This window comes from Pleurodeles waltl, chromosome 3_1 (genome assembly GCF_031143425.1).
Source record: "Pleurodeles waltl isolate 20211129_DDA chromosome 3_1, aPleWal1.hap1.20221129, whole genome shotgun sequence".
Lineage (NCBI taxonomy): Eukaryota > Metazoa > Chordata > Amphibia > Caudata > Salamandridae > Pleurodeles > Pleurodeles waltl.
The window spans coordinates 953,840,044-953,860,693 of NC_090440.1; positions in this window are offsets into that span (position 1 = coordinate 953,840,044).

Genomic DNA, 20,650 nt, shown 5'->3' on the forward strand with positions numbered 1-20,650 from the left:
AAATTGGAAACGCTAACTACCAAACAGGTGAATCTACTAATGCTGTTCCAGTCCAGCTCATCCATATTGAACTCGTTCTTATTAGACCATCATTCCTTCAATACTATTTCTTCCTGAATGGGATATTTGATCAAAGCAAAGGATGATTTTTACGACTTACTGTACTGGTAGAGTGAAGCAGTGAAGCAATGGATTCAGATACAGTGATATCATGGACAGGGAGTGATTCAACATATGAAATAGCTGCACATAGGTAGGTTTGTACAATCCAAAGGCTGGCCTATGTGACAGCTGGAATGCCACATTTGTATACATTTTCCTGAGATTACATCACTTATTGTAAAGACACCTACTTCTGCCCACCAATTTACTCAATGTGTGCTAACTACTTCTAATATGTTCTAAAACAGTGATACTCAGAGTACAGCCCGGGGGCCACATGTGGCCCTCCTGACCTTTACATGCAGCCCCCAGGTCAACAGCAGCACTGTCCTGCTCGACTCAGCACTAACACTAAACATTTTAAATAAACGGGCAATTATTTATTTAAAGGCAAATAGAATTTGAAGGAAGAAAGTAACTAGGGTATGCTGCACCTCTTAGTTTAAAAACACCTTCATTAATGGCCATCTTGCAGCAAAAGTATAAAAGTATGATAAAGTCTGTTTGGAAATTCAAAAAGTGCATTTCATTAACATGCAGAACTGTTTCACCTTAGTACCCAAGATTATACTAGTGCACTTTGAAGTATATGTTTTTTCATTTGTTTCAAACATTAATTTAGAAACCTTCATTCATCCAACGCCCTGACAACGTGAGTTTTGAACTAAGAGGCAAGTTGGTTGTTATGTGAACTCTTTGGGAGGCCTGGGTTTCTATTATACATGAAAAACATTATAGTTTAGTAAATCAGACACAGAAGGTTTTGTACAGTGCACATCCTGAAGTCATGTAATTCAAGGTCATCATATGTGGTAAAGAAGACAAAAGGAAAAAGGGAGGTAAAGTGAAACAAAGCAATTAACTAGGATCACACAATTTGGTTAAATGGAGAAGCTAGGATTTATACCGAAGTTTCTTGTTTCACAATATGCAATTCAGACCCTAGGGTCCTTATTTAGTAGGAAACAGCACAGCGAGGTGCCGCAAGTAATACTGCTGCACCAAGCTGTGTCATTTACAAAACGCAGGGATGCACCGTATTTACAAGAATACTGTGCATCCTTGTGTTTCAGCTGCCTAGTGCCAACGCAGCCACCCTTGCACCATGGCACAAGGATGCCTGCATGGTGGGGGTTATTGCAGGAAGGGATGCCTTCCTGCACATAAACAATCATTAATGGTGATTTGCTCCTTCTATGTGTGCTGCAGAATGCGGCACACATAGGAGCAAAAAACAAAGAGAAATAAAAGTATTTCTCCTTGTTGTGACACTCTTCCGCCATCCCATTGGGTGGTGGTAGTTTTTGGCGCTGGCTCAGGTTTACTATTTCTTGTAAATCTGGGGAACCATCAAAAAGCAATGGGTGATGTGTGGGTACTCCCACAGCAACACCAATTGCACGCCCCTTTGCCGCAGAAAACTGCATTAGGGTGGCCTATATTTACAAGGCCATGTTAAGCTATTTAAAGTGGCTTAACACCACCTTGTAGATATGGAGCAGGGCACAGCGCCACCAGAGCATTGCTAAAAGTGACGCTTCTGTAGCGCAAGGTCCTCATAAATGAGGCTCTAGATGTATATGCTTCACTTCCCCAACATCCATCTTACTACCACTACCCTCCACCTCTAGACTGCCATCCTACTGGCATCAGTGCGGCCCTTGGTCACATCACACACCATACTGTGTGGCCCCTGGGAAAATGTTTATGAGTACCCATGTTCTAAAGGATTCTGATGAGTTGTATATCTGCTTGAAGAGAAACAGCCTGAACTAATTTCTATATTCTATTTCATTCTTAAGAGGAGTAGCCAGCGATTTATACCTCACCTTTTTTTTTTGTAATTTTGAGCATTTAATAAAAACTGGAACAGATGCAATTTTCTCGTTTTAATCATTAAACATTCCGTTTGTGCAATCGAGCACAAACTCCGGAAAATAGTAGGCATGTAGATCTGAAAGCACTAGGCTGCCACGTTCTTTTGCTATCTTGAAAATATTTAGTTTGCTGTATGGTTGTTTATGTGCTCAAGTAACCTCTGATATGATTTTGTCTATTTCCATAAAGAAGGCATTGGATAAAATAAATAGGAAAAGTCCGAAAGAAAAAAAGAGGAATGGGAACTATGAGCATTTTAACTGAAGAAAATGACCCTATAATGGATACTGGTAAGTTTTCACAACTATGACGCAAACGTTTGACTCTGCCAATTAAGGGTGTGAAGTTTGTCTCATAGTGTACATTGGGGTCTTCCGAAACTCTGATCCCTGGATATTGTTTGTGGCTCCTATTATATATAATGTCTTCTAAGACTGAGTGGTAGGATTTATTTCTTTACAATATAACAATAATACCTTAATTTTTGATTCATTGATGCACTACCCCCCTATGGTAGCCTAAATTTTAGAGCAGCCTCTAATGCATGTGAAATATTAAGAGCCTCTACTTTGAAATATAAAGCAATGTAATCTACGCATAATTTGATAACAGGTGACCCTGTAACTGGTGATTCTATCCTTTTAAGTGAGCAAATAAAAAATTGCCATGGGCTCAATAACGAGTTCAAAAAGCACTAGTGGCATCAGACAGGCCTGCCTAGTGCCTATCATGGGAGTTGCTATACCAGCGGATGAATTATTGACTATAATCTGAGCCATGGAAATCTGTTACAGGGACGCTATCAACCTTTCAATTAGTATAATATATCAAATTTAGCTAGGACGCAAAACAGAATTTCCAGTTGAGCAGGTCAAAGGCCTTCTTAGCATGCAACAAATTGACTGCTACAGGAATCGGAATAGCACTTGAAAGTTTGGAAACTTCTGTCGATTAGTACGTGTTAGATGCAAGATACCTACCTGCAAAACTACATTTGTATCTCTATGGATTAGTTGAGGGGCTACTTCCAAAACCTAGTTGTAATTTACTTTGCCCCAAATCAGAGGAATTCTTTCAAGGTTTTAGGAAACTAACAATTATACCTTTCATAAAAGAAACCGAAATATGCCCTGTTTGAAGACTGAATTTTGAAGGGCGATTAAAGTGATTGCTAGGTCTTTATTGAGTAGTTTATATAACTCAGCGCCCAGACCTCCCTCTGCTTTGGCCTTCCACTGGCTAACTGCTTCCATGACTTAATTTTCTATAAAGGGGACTACCAGTTTTTCGTTCTCTACAGGTAATCACTAGGCAAAATCAAATGGTTCAAAAACTCTGATGTGTCCATGACTGAATGGATTTCAAAGATAGCCTTATCGTCATTCAAAAAGAACTATGAATGTGTATGTCTGTCGTTTTGCATTTTGTTCAAATAAGGCTGTTAAATGCCAGCTTTGTGGCTGCGACTGGATATTTCTGTAGCCGACCAAGCCAGTAAGTTGCCAGTTTTTCCACCTTCTACATAGACTTTGTTTAAATATGTTTTTTCATTTACAATCTCTTTTCTCAAAAAATATCTGAGTGCAGATCGTTCAGCTTCCAGTAATCTATAGGAGTCACAGGTGTAGGAACTCAATGCTTTGCCTAAGCATAGTCAATTTGCAGTCTCTGAAGTTTACTTTTTTCTGTTTTGCTCTAATGAGAGTCTATAGAAATAAAAGTCCCTCAAATTATCACTTTCAAGGCCTCCCAAATGTTTGCCTAATATACTGTGTCTTGATTGTTAGGAAATAAATCCATAATTTCTGTACAATCTTTTTTCCATGTATCTAATCTGAGGAGGGAGACTAGAGGTCGTGAAGGCCTTCGAACTAATGAATGGCCAGAAAAGAAGGCTGGGGAATAATTAACAGATACATTTTGTAAATTAGGAAGCTAGGAAGCAATCTATTTTGGATGCAGTTTTGAATCTGCCAAATATATATGAGTATACATGGCTATTGATTTTTAGTAGCACCAAGGATCAACTTACTAAAAAACTTGATTAATATAATTTTGGGCACTTTTGTATATGTGGTGTATTTTGAAACAAGTGTTAGAACTTGAAAAAAATAAAATTTTAAGTAATTAAATGGTAGCTGTTCAGATTATTTAATTGCTGGGCTAAGTCTTGCATTGTGGTGGAATCATATGTGATTGGACCATAATAAGAGATAACCTTAATATTGTGGAATTCAATTTGTAATAGGACAACCACCTACCTCTCTGCTTTTTTAAAAATAGAAGGCCCCATAATACATAAATGTCTGCTTTTTATTCATAACTGCATCCCCTCTTGCTGTGGATAAAGGGAAACAAAAAGTATATTCTAGCCAACCATCTTTTACTTTACTTTTTGCAGTGGCATAACAATAGCCCCGCAGCCCCCGTGGTGTGAGGCGGGCCGAGCTTCAGGCGGCCCCCTCAGCAGCTCGCAGTCATGTACTTACAAACTAGCTGTCACTGTGCATGGGCAGAAGGGCCCCTGGCCTTCGAGCTCCTGAGTGAGTGTGGGCTGTCATGTGGGCCTAAAATAATGACTGGACTCTTGGTGAGTTGCCAATAAACGTTATTCCGATTACTGCCACTGTACTTTAGAAAATACCCCCACCCAGTCCCCCGCATGACCATTCACTTTTAGCTGATGTGCCTGTCAGCTCTACCATTTGCCTAGCAAAGGGGGGAGCACTGTGTCTCGCCCCCTCAGGGTCATGACAGGGTGTCTCCCCATAAGGGGCCAATACTATAGAGGCCCCCTCCATGTACCTTGCAGGGGGGCATCCTCAAGTTTCGTTACACCACTGACTTTCTATGCCACATATTAAGTGGCTTCCCTATAGTAGACAGATTGTGGGATTTTTAGTCCGAAGCCATTCTATCACAGCCTTACATTACACTTGATATTTGGACAATTAGCATTCTAGTTCATCAAAATCACCTTAATATATACTATTTTATAACTTTTGTTGTTGCTTCTGGTAATCTACCTTCTGTATGGTGTATATAATTTTTATCCTTTTTGTCCTATATGTCCTATATGTACACACCGATCTTTACCACAAAACTCAGTGGACTATCCTAGTGAACTCCCCTCCCCCCACCGCACGGGCCAAATGTTCGTGCCACCCTTCCAATGGGTTTTGTATTAGATAACTCCCTCCATCCTATACCCTAATGTGCCATAGTTTTGCACTTCCCACTGGTGTCTTGTACTTCCCAACCATTGTCTTTGATGAGCTTAATGACATTCCGTTCACTACTGAATGAAAATTCGGAAAGGAAAGAAAAAATATATAGGTTTGAATGGTATTACTCTTATTTTCCTTTTCTGTGTGCCGGGAGATGCTGGGCTTCTTGCATGTCATTTAGCAGAGGTTATGCTGAAGAGAAATCTGTTCTTCTATATGAGAATCCAATATATTGGTTTCTGTGTTAGGAAGACTAATGATCATTAAGCCTTCAGGGCTTGTAGACATAACATGTTCTTTATTTATTTGGAAATGTGTTCAGTGGTATTTTGACCGGCTTCTTTGGTTTCTGGAAATGCTACCAATCTTCAGTTAAGACAACATGAACAATTTTACACATCTAGGTGAGATTTTAAGGCCGAAAGATCTTTTGAAATGGGCTGCATTTGAACTTGTATCAGAAAAATGTTGAACCATCTACACCGATAGCATTGATTCCATGTAGGTGTAAAAGTCTATTTTTTAACTGTGCTAAGTTTATTCTGAATCATTGTGGCCAATAGAAACGTGTGACGCTTTCCTCTTCTTAATTTCCTGCAGCAATTGCTGAAATAAGGTCAGTAAATGTGGAGAACTGTTTTGTTCAACATTTGCATCTATTTCAAGCTTCACACTCACACTTTAGCGCTGCGACATAGTTCATCATTGTTTCACTTATATGACTTAAGCTAGTGCATGGTGGCATCTTCCTCAGCGTGTTGACTTTTTGACTTGCTGCAATGTCGCATCCTAAGTCTCCGGATACTATGTTGTTAGTGTTGTGCGGAGTGAGAGTTTTGATGTTTCAATGGTTCACTTTTAGACTATATGTAGTGGTGTAGCGCTGCAGCGCCTTCATCTAGTCATGGTAGAACAAAATGATGGCATCCTGTCTCAGCAAAGGCGGGTTTGAGTGGTGCCGATCTAGGCTCACAGCCTGACTGGAACTTCTAGCATCCGCCACACATTAAATAACAACAAAGCTGATCAGAATGTGGACTATAGATGTATGTTGCAAACTGCTTATGCCATAGTATATGTGGACATAAAAAAATCCACATGCCTAAGAGAAAAACATGCATATTACGTGCAAGCAAATAAAAGTGTTGTAATAAAAGGGTATGAAAGAGGTAAATTAAACCAGAAAAAAAGGCCAAGTCTTAGATCAACAATTCAATTTTAGGTTGTCTGACTTTGAGAAATTGGGCTTTTGGTTGACTGGGGTATGAACTCTGGTCAAGCAACAGCCACAACCCCTTGCAGGGGGAACCACAGAAAATCACTAATTTAACCTGTGCTTACCCCTTGGTAGCTTGGCACAAATAGCAGTCAGGCTAAACTTGAAGACAATCTGTTAAGTATTTATGAAGTACACAAACAAAAACACAGTGAAAACGCAACACAATACAAATCCTAAACCAATTTAGAAAAACAGAGACATTTTAAATACATTTTTTGACACAAAACCAATCAACATCCAATTAGCAGAACAAGAGTTATGATTTTTTTTAAAGATTAAGGTTCAAAATAGTAAGCATTTAGTTTTGGAAAATGGACACCTAGGCACATCTAGCACCAAAACCAAATGTCCAGAGTGGATGGAGACCTCTTGAGAGGCTCAAGACTCACTCTGGCCGGGTCCAGGTGCAGGGGAAAGATGGTAGGAGCATGTTATGTCCCTGTGGCTCTTACCAGGAGGCCAGATAACCTAGCCTTTGAAGTCACTTCGAAAGTCCTGGGTTCAAGGAACGATGCAGGGCTCCACAGCAGGGCTGGCATATGAAAGTTCAAGGCAGCCTCCAGGCAGCAACTAGTTCTTCTAGGTACAGCAACAGTCCGGTAGAATATACAGCAGATCATGGCAGCAGGCAGTCCCCTGAGAGTCCTTCCACAGGTCCAGTAGTGAACTGAAGAGCGAGTCTGAGAGCCCTATTTTTATACCCAGGTGCCATACTCCTAGAAGGTAGGAGAAGTTTCCAGAAAGGTACTTTGAAGTTCCAGGAGTTTCTTGCTTCCCCTGTCCTGGCTCCTAGCTGGCTGCACGGACAATACAGGGCTGTTAGGCCTATTGTGTGGTGGCAGAACCTAGCCTATTAAGGTGCAAGTGGGGTTGTACTTAGCTCCACCTCCCTTTAAGTCCGTTAATTGCCCATTCAGGCTCTGCTAATTACACTATTGTGTGACTTTCTGGGGTGAATTCACAAAGTCCTAACTGTCAGTTACACCCAGTCATGTGACCTAATTCAGGCTGCAGGCACAGAAGGTTAAGGGCAGGAAAAAGCCAACTTTCTGAAAGTGGTATTTTCAAACTTGTAATGATGTATCTCTCTTTACCATTAAAGATAGTTTAACATGACAAGTTCATAGATACCAAACATGATATACCTACCACCTCTGGTTTAGGAGCAACAGCTTATTAAATATAATAAGTCCACAATATTATCCTATGAGAGGGTTAGGTCTCATAGTAGTGAAAAACGAGTTTGTGTTTCACTACTAGGACATGTAAAATTTAAAGGTACATGTCCTACCTTTTAATTACGCAGCACCCTGCCCTATGGGCTACCTAGAGCCTACCGTGGGGGTGACCTATATTTAATAAAAGGGGAGTTTAAGGCTTGGCAAGGGGTTTTAAATGCCAAGTCAGAATGGCAGTGGGACACTACATTTAGGCTGCAATGGCAAATCTGGGACAGGTCTGGGACATGTTTTAAAGTGATACTTGAGTGGGTGGCACAATAGGTGCTGCAGGATCACTGGTAGCATTTAATGTAGAGGCCTAGGTATATGGCACAACACTTTACAAGAGACTTACAAGTAAATTAAATATGCCAACCAGGTAGATACCAATAAAATCATGTTTTATGGAGAGTGAACGAGCTCTTTAGCACTGGTTAGCAGTGGAAAAGGACAGAGTCCTAAGGCCAACAAGTAAAGATCCAGCAAAAAGTAGGCGGAGGAAGGCAAAAGGTTTGGGGTGACCCCATAGAGAGTGTCATTTCCAGCACTGACCAGCTCAAGGCTGCTAACATTTGCCAATTAAATGGTAAGCCTAGTTTCACAATGCTTCACTAAACAGGTTAAGCAGATACAGGAGCTTGAAATCAAGATTATGTTCCTGGCCTCTCTATCTAGGCCACTCACCTCTAAATGTGATGATTCCAAAGGAGCTTACGTTTAAGGGACAATGTCTGCATGTTCAAGATTCTACACTGTGGAATGTCCTAACAGTATAGCACCCCAGTCATCAAGAAGAGCTTGACATTTTCCAGTGTGAAGTGAAGCTCCACCTCCACCTCCTCTGCTCTATATTTTATCATTTCATGTATTGTGCCAAACAAGGCCTACCTTTATTTGGCCTTTTTGTTATGTGATAGCATCAATTAATTCTCATACAAATCTTTACCTCTTTACTCATAGTTGTCCAGATGCCTACCAACAATAATGCCACTGACCTTATTGGGTGCAATGAAGACTCTGGCAAACTCTCTCACAACCAAAGGGTTTCTTTATGTTTAACAGACCTAGAGAGATTGAATCGAAGGACTACCAGAGCTCCCTGTGAATTCCTAAATCACATAACATTGCCCTACTATACTCAACAAGTGTGGGTCAGATGCAAAATGTCCCCTCCTGTGCATACTATTCATGTCAACCATTTTAAGCATTCTCATTGGAATGTTTGCATTTGAGGTGCTATAGACCTCGTTTCTTGACTAATGATGTAGTGTTTTCCAATGATTTGCCACCTTCATTACTAGGGGCTGAAACGCTATGACAATGCTTTAAACTATAGCAAAGACAGAAAAATAAATTAATGAAGCATACCATGTCTGCATGTTTGAGACTTAAACCAGAAAATAGATGGTGGTTGATATATTGTCAGTGGCATAAAATGAAGATCACAAAGGTGAAAGACTGGTGCTGCTATTTTTACATTAATAAATCTATGATAAAGGCGAGGCAGCCAGTGCAACCAGCATTCATGCATCTAACTCACAATTGCCCTCCCATATCAAACAAATACACTCCACAGGCTCTCTCAGAACTTTGCACTTGAATGATCCAGATTCTGACTGTGTTCTTCTTTGGTACTGCGATGAACTATAAAATTCCCATGTGGAATACCATAGGACCAGACACTTGCGCTAATAAATTCTTCATTAACCTCTGGAAAACTGAGGCAGCACCTGCCAACCAAAAACCATTCTTCTGTGTTAGAATGAATCCTCTAGTGTTACAAATAAATTAAGATGATGATCGGTTCAAATGAATAGTAGGCACTGATTAAATCTAATACCGAAAACATGGTTGCTCCAATGAGTGATGAAAGCATCTTGTGTAAGCTTGGCTGAGGGTGACTGTCCACTCAGGCTGAAATGTTTAAACTTCACAGGTTTATGCACCAACCTTGATCGCCTGCCCCGCCAATAGAATAGCCACTGGGGACAACCAGAATGATGACTAAGGGCCTGATATAGAGTTTGGCAGATGGAGTTACTCTGTCACAAACATGACAGATATCCCGTCTGCGGTGTTACAATTCCATTATAGTCTATGGGACTTGTAATATGGCAGACGGGTTATCTGTCACATTTGTGACGGAGTAACCCCTCCAACAAACTCTAAATCAGGCCCTAAGTTGGTTATATAACCCTTTCTGGGATGAAGCAATCAACATTTCCTTGAAGTTTCTCCAGTGATTCAAAGGAACATTTCTGATGTGCTTGACTGCAACTACCCCTGTATTTAAACTAATGCAGTATTTGGCTAACATACACATTCCTAAATTAGCAAACATATTTTTTAATTTCTTCTTGAGTTCATTTTTCTGATCTACTCTTTTGTTGGTCTTAGGCAAAATCCATTACAACTTCCCCTCCAAATCAAACACATACCTTCCACTGTTTGTCAGAATACTGCTATCTTGTACAGCTGTGCATCAAACATTCCACCGTCATCCCTGCACTGAAGCCTACCTAGCATATGTTAGTAGATACAGACCTAGATGACAAGGATAAAGTGATAATGCCAGTGAAACATAGTAAAAGGCACAAGACAATGGGCCTGATTCACAAAGGTAACTTACACTTTTCAGTAAGTTTACACATTTGAGTAAGGTTACTACTTTTCAGTATTTACAAACTGCACTTTTGTAGTAATTCCAGGGCTACATGTGGCCAACCACTAGTACTGTTTTATAAATATAAATTAATGTTGAAAAATACAGAAAATATATTTTTAATATGTATGTATATTTACTAGGTATACCTATATTAATATTTTTAGCTGTTTTAAATAATTTAATTTAATTTAACACTATTTTTTTGGAGTTTTATTTTAAATCCCTAATTTCATTATTTTCATGGGGAGGGTGTTGCAATACCAGTGATTGGCCATGTGTTGTGCTAAACTTACACTTTTGTAGTGACTTACACTTTTGCTAAAAATTGTAAGTTACTACAAAAGTGTAAGTTGTTAGAAAAGTGCAGTCTATGAATACGGAAAAGTAGTAAACTTACTCAAAGGTGGAAACTTTCTCAAAAGAGTAGTTTTGTTAATGAGGCCGATAGTATTCAAAAGTATTCAAAACCCTGTCCCCAAACTATTTTTCATGGAACTGTTTCATTTGCAGTACAAAGTACTGGGTGCTGCTTTAAACCACACAGTTTGTTTCATTCAACAACCCATTTCCAGCCCAACAGTCTCTCGGTTTAAGAGACCTACGCGGTTGGCAGATACTTTTTCATCACAGACACAAGTGAATAGACACAACTTGTCACTGCCCTCTGCTGTATGAACTTCGAAGTCTTAAGTAGCATGTCCCATTTTTATGGGTAATAACCCCCGAAATGACCACTTCGGAGTCTAAACAGAGCACAAACAAAGCTGCAGTGTTTCACTGTATTTGCTGAGTCACATAGTATTTGTTCTGTGCTCTTAATGAGCGCCATGTGCTTCTTTTTTCAGCGTACTGTGTTTTTTTTTCACTTGTGTTATTTGTACTTTCACTTCGCTTCAGATATTGTGAGATTGGGGGGGGGGTGCAGTACACGCATTAATGCAAGAGCGTTATCATTTTGTGTAGGTTTTGTGTGGAAAACCATGTGCTGATACAAAAGTGGACATTCAGTCAAAATGTCCCAGTTCTTCGGCAGCAGGATGAGCGCGCCTCCAGGGGCACCATTGGAACTTTTGCAATTATCATGTCAGAAGGTGCATTTTTCATTTCTGAATATGTGCTGTGTCCTGGGCAGTTTTTTTTCCCACATGTGCAATAATACTAATTTACTGTGCTCACGGACTCATTAGCCACACATTCAACATTTATTTCAAAGACACATCTTTGGTTGAGCAATCATTCTGTATGTCCAAAAAACAAGCAACGTAAATGCGTGTTATTGCAATTATAAGAGTGACTACTATGCCAGTGGCAGAGTAAGTTAATGATGCCTTTCACATGTGCAACCAGATGCATTCGTCGCTGAGCAAGAAGCACATTAAACAGAGGTGTGTGCATTTGCAACAGTACTTTTTATAGCATAATTGCTGAGCAGCACCCTCACAAATATGTAATAGTCAGACGTGTAAAAAATATGTGCCAACCAAGTGCAACTGCACCAACAGAAAATTAAAAACATATGCACCAAAACAGCAGACCATGATATGCATAGTTACAAAAGTAGGCACGAAAGTTCTCGTGCCTACTTTTGTAACTATGCATATCATGGTCTTTCGTGCCTACTTTTGTTACTATGCATGCCATGGTCTGCTGTCGCATGTGCAAGTGTATTTTTTCATGGTACAGGCGATGATGTCCTGCCAACAAGGCTCAACAGGGGAATCCTAGTCAGAAAGCATTTGATGCCACAGGCCAGCCTCTGATGAAATATTTAGTCTGGGCTGGGACAGCTCTTTAGGAGGGTACCAAGGCATAATATTCCAGTTAAGTACACCATTTATTAGGTCATTATTTCTAATGAGTACTCACTGCTCTATAGGGCTGTACTTGTGTGAACATCAGGTATTTTTTTCCTTTTACAATCACACAAAATGTTTGATGATCATTAATACTCCTGCACAGTATTTATCGCTCACATTACTTCGGTTGTGGTTCAGTGTTTGAGAATGAGGAAGTTCATGAAATAACAAACTGTGCAGAAATTGATTCTAATGGGACTATAAAAAGTGGGGGCTGCAGAAGATTATTATACCAGCACACATTTGGAAACTATGAAGTATTAGATTATTTGTTAAAGTCGCTGTCAGTATTTGCCTTTTTTAAAGTTTTTAGAAGTTTAAAGTGTGAACTGATGAGGTACAATATTGGAAGGCACAAGACCTACTATTCCTTAACCAACAGAATTCTGCATATATTTCCCAACTGCTGTGGCTTGGATGACGTACCATCAGTGCATTTTTAGGCTTTGCCTGCACAGCGCTTGCCCTGTTCTTGTGAGTAGGGTTCGCCTGCACAGTGCTAGTGCTGTGCTCGTGAAATCTATTGTATTCAATATAAATCTTAAAAGGGGCTTACATCCCGCCCTTGCTTTTCATTGGTTTCTGTGCTTGCCACTTACTTTTCCTACATTTCTATTGGCTGTAGCATATTCCCTGCATTTACCAATGCTTGTTCTTCGTGTGTTTTTTCTTATCAGTGTCCTGAGGACCAAGTACTGTTTTCATCCACTTTTGTGGAAATCCCTTTTTTAGGATTTGCCTGCACAGTGCTTGATTTGTCTTCCACCCTTTACCTAATCTCTCTGTGGATGCACGCATTTCAAGCATTTTCATCCTCTGTGTGCTTTGTGGGAAGCCAACACTCCCGATCACTACACACACTCAAACCAGTCCCCTGGGGCCAAAGCAGGGCCAACTCTAGTGCTCCCTTATGTTTACAAAAACGAGCAACTTGTCAAGCACCTGCAGTGCCTTTTTTTCCATTTTCAAAACGTAACCTTTACATGTTTTGCTGTTTTAAAAAACACTCTTGATTTTTTTTGGGGGGGGGGGTGTACACTGTTTCTGTGAGTTGGCATAAATTCTGTCAAGTTACCCAATCTGCTGGTAAGTGGATTTATTTTATAAGCTGATGTAATTGATTTTATTTTTCAGGCTGCTTGGTTGTTGTTTCAAACATGTTTTTGTTTCTGCTGCCCTGTGCCACTTGTCCGAATGGAATATGCATAACTCTGTCACTTTCACCCTTTTAAATGAAAAACACGTCCTGTTTCCTTCTTTTCTAAGCGCACTGCAGGCTCATCATTCGCTTGCTTTTTTAGCAAAACGTCCTCCCAGCGTTGTGTATTTTTTTAATCTGCAGGATTACTTTACATTTACCCTTAGTCTTTTCTCTTGGAAAGCCTTTCCTTCCTTTGGACAGAAGAATTGGAGCCTTGGCTGAGCGTGCTGCATGCTAACTCCGCCTCCTCCAATAATTATTCCTGCCCCTACCTTATCTCTGGAAGAATAGGAACCAGGTAAGTAGTTTTTCGTGTCATTTACTTGTGCGGGCATCTTTATCTCACAGCATCCTTCCTTGTTTTGTGTCCAACCCGATCTTCCAATGAGCATTATAAGGTATTTAAAAACTGCTCCAGATAATGTCGGAAATGTGCCAGGAAGTCATATTTTCAACTCCCAGCACTATGAGTGGAGCCATTATAAGTCATTGTCTTGGTAAGATATGGTTCACTGCAAAGAGTTTGTTGCTTCTAAGGAAGTGAAATGAAACAAAATACCACATTTCTAGTTCTCAGATACCTACATAAAAAGAAAGCCAGTTCTACGAGTTCCCACATTTTTAGCAAAAATAAAATAGGACAAATTGTAAGGCTGCTATCTTCACTCACAATAACCATAGCTTAACAGTCTCACTCAGCCCTTCTCCCTACTCCTTGCCCTTACCCAAGTCCTCGTTTTCTCTCCCTAACCTGCGCCAATGTGTGCTGGTCGCAAAGGAGAGACAGCAGCCCATTCATTGCTCCTGTCCACCTGCCACACATTGCTGTGAATGCCACTGCACTATTCATCACAACTAGACACAACAATAAATTAATAAAAAGCACATGCAGACTACTGCTCACCTATAGTGGTGAATTACACGCGAAGGTAAGAGACTAGTGTGAAATCAAGGGTACCATTTTGGTCATTGTGCACAACCCCAAAACCCTTCCTACATGGGCTTTACTGCCATTCAACATTCTTCCAAGCTAGCACTGCCCTTTGGTTCACGTGCTACCAGTCCACTAATGCACCTTTGTGGGGCTTAAAGCACTATATCAATGCAATACCATACAGGTCAGATAAAATAAGGTGTGTCTGTCCACAATTAATCCTTCAGTTGCAGAAATGATGGGGCTCACTAGTCAGTCTAGTGTGCTTCTGAGGCAGGTAACTGGTTTAGGATTGTACTTTTGAGACGTTTGGCCAACACCAGTGACAACATATATGTTATGATACATGTCTCCATTTATTTTGGTCTGAAAGTGAAATGAGTACTGTGGCTCTGAAAGTGAAATGAGTACTGCGGCTCACCTGTTCATACTGAGAACATTTCTCCTGTTTCATCCCATTCAGATTGGTTTCACTTCTGCAAAATCTATTGGTTTTGTCAATGTTTTTTAGACATATTACCCAGCAACGCGAGCTGCTGTGCAGCATGTCTTAAAGTTAAAAAAAGAAAGAGCTATGACGCATCATAGTTGATTGCATCATAGCACTTTTTAAAATTTAAGGAATGCAGTGTGTAACATATCTAAAAAAAAATGTCGAAACCAATGCAGAGACAAAACCTATTGTCTTTGCCAATGCATGTCTAGTTGTGCCATACTTGGGAGGAGGGTTTTGTGATTCCTAACTTATCAAAGAACAACTAGAAGGGTCACATCTGTTTTTTTAATGGAGACTGGGATATAATGTATTTATCTGGAGGTGAATGGCTCATATCACAGTGTCAATTTGTCTTTTGAGATACTACGGTTTCCTAGTAGATTCTTTAAAAAGGCGATTGCGCTTTCTAAAAAGCACTGTATTCCTTGCTCCTCCCAACCAAAACTGAGTTTACAGTTCAGTTATTTCTAGTGCTTTAGTTACACAAAGAGGCAATTATAATTGAAAATAGGCACTCTATAAATGTGAGTAACTTGATTTCACCCATAGACTTGCAATATGTGCTACAAATTGCACCATCGGACACAGGGTCGGACTGGGACAGGAAATAGGCCCCGGGAACCAAAAAAGTGGCCCCATTAGTAAATTGGATAGCTAAAAAGGTGACCATTGCTTTATTAATGTCTTGCAAAATTAGGAAGGCTGCATGGATCTTGCTGCAGGCGATGTTTGTGGTAGTATCAGGGACATCAGCTGTAAAAACCGGCACAAACGTTGGCGGTTTGGGGAAGGGTGGGAAAGGGAGCCTTTGTTTCACCAATTAATGCACGGATAGTTTATTTTCCACGTTAAATTTAATGTTTGATGAAACAAAGCAAACATTAAAATCTGTTGAAAAACATGAACAAAAATAGGATTTCTGAGGACAAATTAAAAGGCAAAACATTTTTTTCTGATTACCTTTATGGGCTCAGAGATAGTTGCTTCTGTTACACATTTGGGCTGCATTCAAGAGCAATGCATTTTGGAGGGTTTTGTAACCAAGGTGAGGATTCCAGGTGACCGAGTACAACTGGTTTCTAATGAATTCATTTGACTCCTGCTCCATCTTACAACTACTAACATGATGTCTACTTTTACAGGGGGTGGGGGTATTTAATTGATATAATGTCTTTTCACTGGACTTGCCGCAACTGCATCCAGTTCAAATGATTATCAACTGGAATGTCCACCATTGCAGCCGCTTTCTTTCGACTTTAGCGGTTTGCCTTTTAAGAAAACAATAAGGCATGCGAAGAATGCAAAAAAAAATATATCTCCCCTTTCAAAGGCAGACTTTACATTTTTATGAAGGGGACAGGCAAGCGCAATGCTGCATTGGTCTGCCTGACCAGGATCAATGTTTTTCATGCCTTTTGTAGTACGATTGCCCAGAGCCAGCTTTAGAAACCGAGCTCAGCCCTTGTCTGTAGTAATACACTGTGTAAGTGGCAAGAGTATTGTTTCTCTGTTGATTGAGTTAGACACATTGGTCCACACTGGCTCCAGGTAAGTGCGAAAGACCATCTTTTGATGCTTAGCTGATATGTCAGCTTTTAAGCTTTATCTCACGCTGCATGCGAAGCGTCTGTGTATTTGCGCACAATTTGAAATAGTTTCTGACTTTGGGTTGCATATCCAGGAGCCGCGAATCACTCTGCTTTCCACACAGAGTAAAGTAGCACCACTGACTAAGCTTGGTATTGTTGTTTAATAAACACATTTATTTTAGAAGCTATTGCTGGTGGGAAGTGCCTAATTCACTGAACTGTAAAAAAAAATACCCCAATTATTCAACAATGTACATAATATTAGGAGAAGATGAAGAAAATTATTTTGCTGAGGTGTGCCTTTCCACCTCCCAGTGCTCTGCTTGCTTTTTTATGGTCTGACTTGATAGCACAGCTGACGGCAGACAGTTATGTGAGAATCACTAGGAGAGGGGCTTTTGCTCTGCCCCGTGTTGGGAGCCAGGAGTACATATTTTGATTGGGCAGAAGTTGTGTGCATCCACAAAAGTGCTTGTCTTCGATACAGCTGTGTTCATTTAGTTTATTTATCTGATTGCCTGAGATTGAACTTTAAGGGGCCACTCATACCACATTAATGCTATTGAAGTGTCTCAGATAACTAGATAATTTATGGTGTATTTCTCTGGCAGAAGCACATGTCAGAGGAGGCAATTCTTAACATACATAGGGTTTTATGTCTGGCTTGACAGTGCATTCCTAAGCCAGAGCTATTGACATTGTCAATGCTTGTTTCAGTATGTCCTGCTTCTGAAAGGCAGAACATAAAGTACCCAGCAAAATAGCAGTGATGGCAGAGGGCGGGATAGTGGATGGGGATGATAGGTCATTGAGGAATCCGGATCAAACGTGATGGGGAAGGGGAGCACAAAGGGACTTTTCTTGGGAGAAATGGGCTAGTGACCAATGAGCTGGAGATCCACTGGTAGGTGGTGCCACATACGCACCATGGGCGGAGACTCTGATGGGGGACTGCTGCCTTTCATGATTATTCAGATGTTTGCCCACAGCTGAAAAAACAAATAAACTTTGCATTCTTTGCACTTCTCGAAACTTGTGAAGAAGAAACAAAATTCCTAAAGTTGCTTGTTAGATAATTTTACTACTTCACACATCCTTATATTCCACTGACAAATAGTGTGAACTTCACATTTGTCCATTTCTTTGTTCATACTACTAATAGAGACTATAAGGCCTGCAATTGCTACCCCTATGTTGCTACTTGCTATTCTCTTTGGACTGCTGTGCAACTCATTTGATTTAGTCAATCTGACATACTTTGTTAGCTTTTGTGTTTAATAAAATGCTTCAGCCTTAAGTGGCGTAGAGTGGAGAGCAGTCATATTGTGTGGAGTGGAGTGTGGTAGAGTGGCGCAGAGTGGCACTCTGTTGATTGGAGGGAATGTAGCCCAAGGTAGAGTGGTGTACAGTGCTGTGATGTGGCATTGAGTGGAGTGGCATAGAGTGACATGCATTGTAGTGGAGTGGTGTGGCGTGGAGTGACATAGAGTGGAGTGGCGTAGAGTGCAGTAGTGTACAGTAAGGTGGTGCATAGTAGAGTGGCATATAGCGCACTGGCATATGGTGGAGTGGCAGAGAGTAGAGTGGTGCAAAGTAGAGTCGAGCGGCATAGAGTAAAGTGCAGTGATATAGACTACAGTGGTGTAGAGTGCAGTGGCATAGAGTACAGTGGTGCAGAGTAGAGTGGCATACAGTGCAGTGGCATAAAGTAGAGTGGTGCAGAGCAGAGTACAGTTGCATAGAATGCAGTGACATACAGTGCAATGGCGTAGAGTGGTTTAGAGAAGACTGGCATAGAGTGCAGTGGCATAGAGTAGAGTGGTGCAGGGTGGAATGCAGTGACATAGAGTAAAGTGGTGCAGAATAGAGTGGCATAGAGTGCATTTGCATAGGATAAAGTGGTGCAGAGTAGATTAAAAGAATGGCATAGAATGCCGTGGCTTAGAGTGCAGTTGTGCAGAGTAGAGTGGGATAAGGTGCAGTGGCATAGAGTGGTGCAGAGTAGGGTAGCATAGAGTTCTCTGCAGTAGAATGACATAGAGTGGATTGGTGTAGAGTGCAGTGGTATAGAGGAGAAAGGTGGAGTGAAGTAGAGTGACGTAGAGTGCACTGGAGTAGAGTTGAGTGGCGCAGAACAGAGTGCAGAGGCATAGAGTAAAGTGGTGCAGAGTAGAGCACAGTGTTGTAGAGTGGCATAGAGAAAAGGGTAGGGGTCGTGGAAGGGAAAAGAAGTAACATATACGGGGGTGGGTGAGAGGGAATAGAACCTACATGGACTGGGATTTGGGAGATAGACTGAAAACACAACCACTTATATGGAGTGCTTGAACACAAAAACGTAGCTCCAAAAACAGATGCAGTGGATTGACACAGGTACTTGGTCCATTGTCCAGGTGAGGGCCGAACACAAGAAGAGGACATGATGTCCGCAGGCCGTGACAAATGGGAGCAAAGCAAATTAAAGTGATGTTAAAGCTTACAAATGGTAAGCTATGGGCCAACTATAAGCACACTATATGTACACAAAAGTCTTGCAGAGGCAGCACATGCTCTGCCTAAAGGAAACCTAAAAACCCATAACAGAAGCAATTCCAAAACACAAAAGACATTCCTTAAGAGCTAACCTACAAAACGCTGCATGTTCGTTGGTAATGCTAGAGTAATGAAAATGCAACATATTGTATGTGGAGAAATTGCATGATGCATATGGGTTGTTATTCTTTTGTGATGAGTAATGGTTTTAACTTTTGCCTGTAAAATGTCAGACCTTAAAATAGGCTAAGCTGTGACTCTAACAATTCCACGCAAGAGCTTACTGAAGTGAATGTACTGTCCTATTCAATAATGTTTCTTCTTTTCAAAACATCTCTACATTAAATTTCCTGAGTCACTGACTTTGGGATGGGTATTATGAAGGAATCTCCTTTTTCCTCTAATATTCCATTAATCTTGTACTCAGACATAATTTTTTTTGCTTTACAATATCCTTTCTCTTTTGCTTAGAGAAATGTAAACATCCACTCCATAGCTCTGCAACTTGAAATTAGCAAATCAACGTTTCTAAATGGAAAGGGTTTTCTTGGCATTGCTCTTTATGCTATAAGTAAAGCAGTCCCAATGCACAGAACCTTTTTAAGGCTCACAAATACAGCTAAGAGGTAATAGGGAGCAAAATGTGTTGGAACCTCAAAATGTATCCTTCATGGTTTCCTAGTCAGGTTCAGTTCAGGGTGCCTTAGCGTATTTTACACCATGGCACCAGACAAGGGTACTGAACAGCTTACTAAGCTGTCTCTTGAAATCCACCAATCACAGTTGAAATGTTATGGTGCCCAAGAATATCTTAGGTCTTTAACAGTTCATGGATAGGTACCTTCGACAGCTTTACTGGCCTTATTTTCCGTCAATGGTGGAGTTTTTCTTACATCTGAGTCCCTCCTGCACCTCTGACCATTATGTCTGGGGCTGAATATCACAGGGAAAGAAGCCTTAACAATTTTAGAAAGCATGAACTGGATCTGGTTTAAAGGCTGCCAGTTTCTGGACTTCAACCCAGCCTGGAAGAGGGCTAGGTGCCCCCAAAGAGTGAAACACATTCTCGTAGGAAACAGGAGTGTGTTACTGGATCTAAATGGCGCTTTGGACAACAGAACAGTTTTGTGGAAATGGGGTCCCCGGCAGAGATACAGGGATTCCTTAATGCAAGATGAAATTCTCTAGTAAAGGGAATCCTCACTCGGGCTACTCAAATGCTCTTTTGTCTTTTCTTGTACAACTTGATCAGTACGCCATGGTTGCATTAGTGTAGGTGACATATATGCCGGACTTGGAATGATTCCAATGTTTTCAGTGGGGATACTTTCACTCCACAGCTAACCGCTGCAGACACACACTTCAGAATGGCCCAGGCTGGAGTGAAACGAGCAGTATGTGCTATATATTCAGCAACCTCTCTTGTGAGACACTCATGTTACTAAGATGTTGATCTTTAAATTACTGAGAGGAGCAGCCCAGTGGGTAGGCATGTGCTTAGTTCTCAACTGCAGAGCTTTGTTTACAGTTTAAGTGGCTAGCCTTTCAAAAAAGAACATAACAAGTATTTGCAATGCACACATTCACCCAGAAGGGTATCTTGGCGCTAAA